We start from the raw sequence: 10,283 nt of genomic DNA on the forward strand, positions 1-10,283 counted from the left end.
AATAATCATTATCGATGTAAATGTTCAAAGTGAATGCTCACCAAAATTTGATTTTAATACTCACCAAATGCCACACTAGTAATGATAGCGAGTTTGTCCTGCGGTGATACGTGAAAATACGACATACGCAAACTGAGAATAAATCACTGGAGTTGTTCTGCAATTAACACTTTATCTCAATGCGAACTCATTGTTACGTGCATACCAAGTTACTTAATACGGCATCCAAGGCTGTTCCTTGCAACTGCACAGACACGACATGGTTTCTGACACAGAGTGCGCGCTGATACAAATCTAGAAGAGAACTGGGGCCTGACTCTAGATCGCAGTGCTCTTATTTATATAGCCGCGGTGCGGACCACCGAAGGAGCAGCCGACAAAATTTGCCTTCCTAAAGAGCCACTCGGGCTAGTAAAGCACCACTAAATAATTAATTGCTTCATTCGCAGAAGGCCAATGAAGCTCTCAATTTAATTGTGCTATCAGCACACAGGTAAGTATCTGTAATAAAATTCTGATGTGGCTAAGCTAAATACTTTGGGCAAGAGAATTATTTTAGTTGCACTGCACGCAACAGATGAGCTCTGAACTGGCCCTTTGGAGAGACGCTACAGCTATAGTTTAATAGCTACCTTTTGGAAACTTCTCACATCTTTGTTATTATAGCATTTCTCCATTCTACCTAAATCTAAACATCCTAGCTTTATCTAATCACTTACTTAATCTATCTTGCTTCCATACTCTTACAATACAAAAACAGAAAATCATGAATTTCAACCCAAATATTACTTTGGGCGATCCAGCACGCTGTTTCCATTAAATTACAATGAAAAAGAAATCCAAAGTTTCTAACTCCTTCCTGTTGCGCCGATGATTTTTATGTAAAATGTCCAAATTTCGAAACTGTTAAAGTTACTAAACTGAAACTTAGCACATTATTATTTTAGCATCACTCCTGACATGCTATTATCTTTTCAGATAATTTATTTTACTTTTAAGGTATTGGGCAACATTCGTGACGTCATAGCTAGTTACAGCGGACTATGCTGGCACACAATGGAAAGCATATGAATTTCTATATGGTGTGAATAGGCAGCTTCCCTACAGTCCTGAATAAAACTACCTTGCTTACAGAAAATAATGTGTTCATTATTTATTGAGTGCCCCTCATGTAAATTTAAATGTTAGGAAATTTTTTCTGAAGGTATTTGTCTGGAGTGTAACCTCATATGGAAATGAAATATTAACAATAAGTGGTTTGGACAAGAAGAGAATAGAAGCTTTTGAAATGTGGTGCTATAAAACAGTGTTGATCAAATAATTAGTGAGGAGGTACTTAGTCTAACTGCCAACAGCCTTGCTGCAGTGGTAACACCGGTTCCCGTCGGATCACCGAAGTTAAGCACTGTCGGGCTGGGGTAGCACTTGGATGGGTGACCATCCAGTATGCCGAGCGCTATTGGCAAGTGGGGTGCACTCAGCTCTTGTGAGGCAAACTGAGGAGCTACTTGATTGAGAAGCAGAGGCTCTTGTCTCAGAAACTGTCATACGGCCGGGAGAGCGGTGTGCTGACCACACGCCCCTCCATATCCACATCCAGTGACGCCTATGAGCTGAGGATGACACGGCGGCCAGCCAGTACCGTTGGGCCTTCATGGCCTGTTCAGGAGGAGTTCAGTTTTATTTTTAACTTAATCTAATTGGGGAAAAGCAATGTTTTGGCACAACCTGTCTAAAAGAAGGAATTAATTGATAGGATACTTATTGAGACATCAAGCAATGTCAGTTTGGTAACTGAAGGAAGAGGAAAGGTGTTTGGGAGGATAGGAGGGGGGAGGGGGCATGTAAAAATTATAAATGGGTGCCTACATAAATATAGCAAGCAGGTTCAAATGGATGTAAGTTTCAGTTTTTATTCAGGGGTGATGAGTCTTTCACAGGATAGACCTGTGTGGAGAGCTGCGTCAAACTGGTCTTTGGACTGGGGAGCACAACAACACCAAACTAGTCTTTACTATTTGTCATTACACTGACAATAACATACATGGTAAAACTTCTACAAAGTTTAAAAAGCTACTGCTTCCTTAGTGTTACCAAAAGCTGTCATTCATCTGATTGATATCTGCCAACTGTTGGCAATGATAATTAACAAAGAATAGCATTTATCTAAATGTTGTAAAGATTTGTAGGCTTATTTACAATGAACATTTTTACAGACACCCAGCCAACAGAAATCTTCAGTTCTTGACTATATACAGGGCTATTACAAATGATTGAAGCGAGTTCATAAATTCACTGTAGCTCCATTCATTGACGTATGGTCACGACACACTACAGATACGTAGAAAAACTCATAAAGTTTTGTTCGGCTGAAGCCGCACTTCAGGTTTATGCTGCCAGAGCGCTCGAGAGCGCAGTGAGACTAAATGGCGACAGGAGCCGAGAAAGCGTATGTCGTGCTTGAAATGCACTCACATCAGTCAGTCATAACAGTGCAACGACACTTCAGGACGAAGTTCAACAAAGATCCACCAATTGCTAACTCCATTCGGCGATTGTATGCACAGTTTAAAGCTTCTGGATGCCTCTGTAAGCGGAAATCAACAGGTCGGCCTGCAGTGAGCGAAGAAACGGTTGAACGCGTGTATCTGGACATGCTGGAAAATTGGCTCATGCCACAACTGGAGACCGACAGCACCAACTTCATCTTTCAACAGGATGGTGCTCCACCGCACTTCCATCATGATGTTCCGCATTTCTTAAACAGGAGATTGGAAAACCGATGGATTGGTCGTGGTGGAGATCATGATCAGCAATTCATGTCATGGCCTCCACGCTCTCCCAACTTAACCCCATGCGATTTCTTTCTGTGGGGTTATGTGAAAGATTCAGTGTTTAAACCTCCTCTACCAAGAAACGTGCCAGAACTGCGAGCTCGCATCAACGATGCTTTCGAACTCATTGATGGGGACATGCTGCGCCGAGTGTGGGAGGAACTTGATTATCGGCTGATGTCTGCCGAATCACTAAAGGGGCACATATCGAACATTTGTGAATGCCTAAAAAAACTTTTTGAGTTTTTGTATGTGTGTGCAAAGCATTGTGAAAATATCTCAAATAATAAAGTTATTGTAGAGCTGTGAAATCGCTTCAATAATTTGTAATAACCCTGTATAATAAGGACTATTGTGGGAGGCATGATTAAAAAGAGTTTTCAATGAAACTTCCTGGCAGATTAAAACTGTGTGCCCGACCGAGACTCGAACTCGGGACCTTTGCCTTTCGCGGGCAAGTGCTCTACCAACTGAGCTACCGAAGCACGACTCACGCCCGGTACTCACAGCTTTACTTCTGCCAGTACCTCGTCTCCTACCTTGAGCACTTACCCGCGAAAGGCAAAGGTCCCGAGTTCGAGTCTCGGTCGGGCACACAGTTTTAATCTGCCAGGAAGTTTCATATCAGCGCACACTCCGCTGCGGAGTGAAAATCTCATTCTGGAAACATCCCCCAGGCTGTGGCTAAGCCATGTCTCCACAATATCCTTTCTTTCAGGAGTGCTAGTTCTGCAAGGTTCGCAGGAGAGCTTCTGTAAAGTTTGGAAGGTAGGAGACGAGGTACTGGCAGAAGTAAAGCTGTGAGTACCGGGCGTGAGTCGTGCTTCGGTAGCTCAGTTGGTAGAGCACTTGCCCGCAAAAGGCAAAGGTCCCGAGTTCGAGTCTCAGTCAGGCACACAGTTTTAATCTGCCAGGAAGTTTCATATCAGCGCACACTCCGCTGCAGAGTGAAAATCTCATTCTAGAGTTTTCAATGTTCTCTTGAATGCATATTTCTCCTTTAAATCCTACTAGACTACATGGAAATTACTGCTGCATGTAATGTAGCTGTTGTAAAAATCAAACTTCATCTGAAATATTTTTCTTGTTAAGTTGTGTATTATTAAAGAGTAAATGTCCCGGAAAATGTTTGTGAGAACATCAAGATCTCTTAAGACACCTCTACATGATGCAGTGGACAGTTACTTAATGCAAGAGTCTTAATGCTTCTTTTTCATTATTTTAGCTGCATTTCCAAGAAAGAACAAACAATGAAAGTATGAAAAACAAGAAATGTCACTGCCTTCAAGGCAACACGATAAAATACATTTTAACTCATTATCCACTTGGATTTAGAGAAATTTTGGAAACATAGTGTTTCATTTGTTTTATAATTGTTGATATGAATTTCTAGTAACAGCAGGTAATTTTTATTTGCATTGAAACAGCATGATCTAAATCTTTGTGAGCTCAGCAATTAAAATGTTTGTTGTGAAGCAGCTGCAGCCATATTCAGCTATCACCTCACATTGCCAAGTTTGTGACCTCGATTATTATGCTCACTCTATCAGCAAATATCCATTTTTGAACAGTCTGTGGGGATGCTGATCCACAACAAGAATCATGTTGGGGTCACCACTTGTGGGTAACACTTATCCATAATAAGAGCAATATGTACTTGTTATTGATGAAATATTGAAATTTATTACTGCTCATTTGCATATACATAAAGCAGAAGACAATACAGAGAATCAACCACATGGAAGCACCATAAAAGATGGGAAGAAAGAGAGTGATTGTCTTTATTTATCAACATTAATTCAATCACCACAGTCACCATGCAGCCTTCTCTCCCCCCTCCCCTCCCCCACAGCCATGTGAGGGCTCTGCTGACAGACAGGATCCAAAAAAGGTGGCAGAAGCTGTGCTGTTTAAGCTTTAGTTTACTACCCTGGAAAGTCACAGGGATGTGGGAGAAGTTTTAGTGTGACACTGTGTACTGTGTGCAACAACCAGAATACATGTGGATCACTTAGTTTTGGTCTGAGGCACTTGTGTAGACAATATCAACTGAGTTGGGAGAAAATAACTGTGCAGTTGAGATTGGGCAGCCTTAGATTCCTGAGATTTCACACCAACTTCTTCTTTTCTTTTCTTCTTCTTTTTTTAGAGAAGATGAATGGCATTGTGGTTTCGAGGATCAAATGGTCATCATGCCATCTAATCCAGAAATGGCAAGGGCATCACTCTGTTGCAGTATGCCACAGGGCAATGTGCAATGGAAGGTGTGTGAGCTGCTTGCTTTACCAAGATACCAGGTATATGCCTCAAAGCCTATGCGGATCTGTGCTTGGCACAAGGAAAAGTCCGACATCAACTTGGAAAAAGGTTCACTGCAATGGTTTCCAGAAGCCTAGATTCATAACTCTCACTTGTTTACCTAATGTAGAAGTTCTGAGGTTATTAGCAACTTTATGCCAAGATTTGACTAAGGACTGTTTGACCAGATTTGCTGGCAGTATACTGACTTCCGATCCAGAGTCAATGACATATGTGTGCAAAACACAAATATCTGTGATACATAAGTGATGTGGTAGCCCAAAATTTCTTGGAATGTTGTGTACTGCAGCGTTTCACAAGTGTTTACGTTGCTGATGTTGGTTGTGAAGAGGAGAACCACTGACAAATATGACAGCAGCCATTTATTGGTCATATTTGTTGGTGAAAGCACTGCAATGCTGCAAAGAAATGCAAACATCAGTTTAGTAGTTGTAGAAGGTTAAGCACTTACCGTTGGAGTAGAGGCGGGCAGTCATGGTGACCATCACAAAAGTTCTACTGTCACCTCTGTGTGTGTTAGAGCTTAATTGAGGAGTCCACCGCATCTTGTCTGAATGTCTGGGTAGGATTACCCATTTATACAGGTCCATTGGGAGATATAGTTGGTCGAAAGTGAATAAAGGGTAGCGGTTTTGAAGGGCGGAGGGAAAAAAGTGACAAGGCAATTTCCAAAGGAAAAAAAAACTCTGCGACAGTTGGGTCAGGTAGTAAGGGCAGTAGTGGCCTCTTGCTATCAGTGACAGATGATGCAAGGGTTTGACTGTGTAGTGGTTGGGTATCATGCATAGGTACTGTAAGTCATAGCTCTGGTTGTTGTTGTTGTTGTTGTGGTCTTCAGTCCTGAGACTGGTTTGATGCAGCTCTCCATGCAACTCTATCCTGTGCAAGCTTCTTCATCTCACAGTACTTACTGCCACCTACATCCTTCTGAATCTGCTTAGTGTATTCATCTCTTGGTCTCCCTCTACAATTTTTACCCTCCACGCTGCCCTCCAATGCTAAATTTGTGATCCCCTGATGCCTTAGAACATGTCCTACCAACTGGTCCCTTCTTCTACTCAAGTTGTGCCACAAACTCCTCCCCAATGCTATTCAATATCTCCTCATTAGTTATGTGATCTACCCATCTAATCTTCAGCATTCTTCTGTAGCACCACATTTTGAAAGCTTTTATTCTGTTCTTGTCCAAACTATTTATCTTCCATGTTTCACTTCCATACACGGCTACACTCCATAAAAATACTTTCAGAAACGACTTCCTGACACTTAAAACTATACTCGTTGTTAACAAATTTCTCTTCTTCAGAAACGCTTTCCTTGCCATTGGCATTCTAAATTTTATATCCTCTCTACTTAGATCATCATCAGTTATTTTGTTCCTCAAATAGCAAAACTCCTTTACTACTTTAAGTGTCTCATTTCCTAATCTAATTCCCTGAGCATCACCCGACTTAATTCAACTACATTCCATTATCCTCGTTATGCTTTTGTTGATGTTCAGCTTATATCCTTTCAAGACACTGTCCATTCCGTTCAGCTGCTCTTCCAACTCCTTTGCTGTCTCTGACAGGACTACAATGTCATCGGCGAACCTCAAAGTTTTTATTTCTTCTCCATGGATTTAAAACCTACTCCGAATTTTTGTTTTGTTTCCTTCACTGATTGCTTCCCAACCACTGCTTCCCTTTCATGTCCCTCAACTCTTATAACTGCCATCTGGTTTCTGTACAAATTGTAAATTGCCTTTCGCTTCCTCTATTTTACCCCTGCCACCTTCAGAATTTGAAAGAGAGTATTCCAGTCAACATTGTCAAAAGCTTTCTCTAAGTCTACAAATACTAGAAACGTAGGTTTGCCTTTCCTTAATCTTTCTTCTAAGATAAGTTGTAAGGTCAGTATTGCCTCACATGTTCCAACATTTCTACGGAATCCAAACTGATCGTCCCCGAGGTCGGCTTCTACCAGTTTTTCCAATCATCTGTAAAGAATTCGCGTTAGTATTTTGCAGCCGTGACTTATTAAACTGATAGTTCGATAATTTTCACATCTGTCAACACCTGCTTTCTTTGGGATTGGAATTATTATATTCTTCTTGAAGTCTGAGGGTATTTCGCCTGTCTCATACATCTTGCTCACCAGATGGTAGAGTTTTGTCAGGACCGGCTCTCCCAAGGCCATCAGTAGTTCTAATGGAATGTTGTCTAGTCCCGGGGCCTTGTTTCGACTCAGGTCTTTCAGTGCTCTGTCAAACTCTTCACGCAGTATCATATCTCCCATTTCATCTTCATCTACATCCTCTTCCATTTCCATAATATTGTCCTCAAGTACATCGCACTTGTATAGACCCTCTGTATACTCCTTCCACCTTTCTGCTTTCCCTTCTTTGCTTAGAACTGGGTTTCCATCTGAGCTCTTGATATTCATACAAGTGGTTGTCTTTTCTCCAAAGGTCTCTTTAATTTTCCTGTAGTAGGCAGTACCTATCTTGCCCCTAGTGAGGTAAGCCTCTACATCCTTACATTTGTCCTCTAGCCATGCCTGCTTAGCCATTTTGCACTTCCTGTCAATCCTAATTTTTAGACTTTTGTATTCCTTTATGCCTGCTTCACTTACTGCATTTTTATATTTTCTCCTTTCATCAATTAAATTCAATATTTCTTCTGTTACCCAAGGATTTCTACTAGCCCTCGTCTTCTTACCTACTTGATCCTCTGCTGCCTTCACTACCTCATCCTTCAGAGCTACCCATTCTTCTTCTACTGTATTTCTTTCCCCAATTCCCGTCAGTTGTTCCTTTATGATCTCCCTGAAACTCTGTACAACCTCTGGTTTAGACAGTTTATCCAGGTCCCATCTCCTTAAATTCCCACCTTTTTGCAGTTTCTTCAGTTTTAATCTACAATTCATAACAAATTGATTGTGGTCAGAGTCCACATCTGCCCCCGGAAATGTCTTACAATTTAAAACCTGGTTCCTAAATCTCTGTCTTACCATTATATAATCTATCTGATACCTTCTAGTATGAAATGATAGCTAAATAGACACCATAGTTGCAAGCAGGCGTTGATACACTTCATTGGGGACATGTTGAAAATGTGTGCCCCGACCGGGACTCGAACCCGGGATCTCCTGCTTACATGGCAGACGCTCTATCCATCTTAGCCACCGCGGGCACAGAGGATAGTGCGTCTGCAGGGACTTATCCCTTGCACGCTCCCCGTGAGATCCACATTCCCAACATGTCCACAACACTACATTCGTAGTGCGTCTAATAGATGTTTGCCCATCATACTGATTAGGCACACTACGAATGTAGTGTTGTGGACATGTTGGGAATGTGGATCTCACGGGGAGCATGCAAGGGATAAGTCCCTGCAGACGCACTATCCTCTGTGCCCGCGGTGGCTCAGATGGATAGAGCGTCTGCCATGTAAGCAGGAGATCCCGGGTTCGAGTCCCGGTCGGGGCACACATTTTCAACATGTCCCCAATGAAGTGTATCAACGCCTGCTTGCAGCTAGGGTGTCTATTTAATTATCATTTCATTTCTAGCAAAGCTGCATGGTCATCCACGGTAACTGTTCTTTCGGGAACAGATACTACCGTCATATATATACCTTCTAGTATCTCCAGGATACTTCCATGTATACAGTCTTCTTTTATGATTCTTGAACCAAGTGTTAGCTATGATTAAGTAGTGCTCTGTGCAAAATTCAACCAGGCGGCTTCGTCTTTCATTTCTTACTCCCAACCCATATTCATCTACTATGTTTCCTTCTCTCCCTTTTCCTACTCTCGAATTACAGTCACCCATGACTATTAAATTTTTGTCTCCCTTCACTACCTGAATAATTTCTTTTATCTTATCACACATTTCATCAATTTCTTCATCATCTGCAGAGCTAGTTGGTATATAAACTTGTACTACTGTAGTAGGCATGGGCTTCGTGTCTATCTTGGCCACAATAACGCATTCATTATGCTGTTTTTAGTAGCTTACCTGCACTCCTATTTTTTTATTCATTATTAAACCTACTCCTGTATTACCCCTATTTGATTTTGTATTTATAACCCTGTATTCACCTGACCAAAATTCTTGTTTCTCCTGCCACCAAACTTCACTAATTCCCACTATATCTAACTTTAACCTACCCATTTCCCTTTTTAAATTTTCTAACCTATCTGCCCGATTAAGAGATCTGACATTCCACGCTCTGATCCATAGAATGCGTTTTCTTTCTCCTGATAACAACGTCTTCTCTTGAGTAGTCCCCGCCCGGAGATCTGAATGGGTGACTATTTTACCTCCGAAATATTTTACCCAAGAGGACACCGTCATCATTTAACCACACAGTAAAGCTGCATGCCCTTGGGAAAAATTATGGCTGCAGTTTCCCCTTGCTTTCAGCCGTTCTCAGTAGCAGCACAGCAAGGCCATTTTTGTTAGTGTTACAAGGCCAGAATAGTCATCATCCAGGCTGTTGTCCATGCAACTACTGAAAAGGCTGCTGCCCCTCTTCAGGAACCACACGTTTGTCTGGCCTCTCAACAGATACCACCCCCCCCCCCTTCCCCCCCGTTGTGGTTGCACCTACAGTACGGCCATGAGGCACACAAGCCTCCCCACCAACGGCAAGGTCCATGGTTCATGGGAGGGAGGGGAGGGGGGGGGGCGGGGGGTGAGTCATAGCTAGGTTTGTCATATAACAACTCAGTCCTGTCAAGAAAGGGGGGGGGGGGGTCACCACTACTGCTGGGCACTGACAAAGTCTTTTGGACCAGCTCCTGTGGCTGCTCCTGTAGCATAGCAGTGGCATCATATGTTAGCCAGTTCAATGGTCCTTAAAAAAATTGATAGGGGTGGTTTGCATTGGGAGTTGGTTTGTGCATTGTGTTGGACTTTCCTGCAATTGCCTGTTCTTTTGGTTAGGGCTCAGCTAACAATGCTAATCAGTGGTTGTTATGTAAGGGCTCACCTTTTGTGTCCTTTGTGTGACTGCACAAATACCATAGATGATTAGCCTGTAAGGAGCAGTGTCTTTGGGTGTTTCTGTTTCTATGGTTGTGATCTAGTTTTCCATGTGTAGGATGTGAGGGTTGATCGAGTGATTAGATTTTTCTGTATAGTCA

At 42.1% G+C, this 10,283-nt stretch overlaps 1 non-coding gene and 1 pseudogene across 1 annotated transcript; both read left to right on the forward strand.

Annotated features, from left to right (window-relative positions):
- The first annotated feature begins 1,347 nt into the window (after window positions 1–1,347).
- LOC124799435 lies at window positions 1,348–1,465 on the forward strand (annotated as a pseudogene).
- A 7,082-nt stretch (window positions 1,466–8,547) lies between these two features.
- Window positions 8,548–8,622, forward strand: Trnat-ugu. Its single transcript has one exon. It is a non-coding gene; the product is annotated as a tRNA-Thr (tRNA).
- The last annotated feature ends 1,661 nt before the right edge of the window (window positions 8,623–10,283 follow it).

Source organism: Schistocerca piceifrons, chromosome 5, assembly GCF_021461385.2.
Source record: "Schistocerca piceifrons isolate TAMUIC-IGC-003096 chromosome 5, iqSchPice1.1, whole genome shotgun sequence".
In the NCBI taxonomy this organism is placed as follows: Eukaryota; Metazoa; Arthropoda; class Insecta; order Orthoptera; family Acrididae; genus Schistocerca; species Schistocerca piceifrons.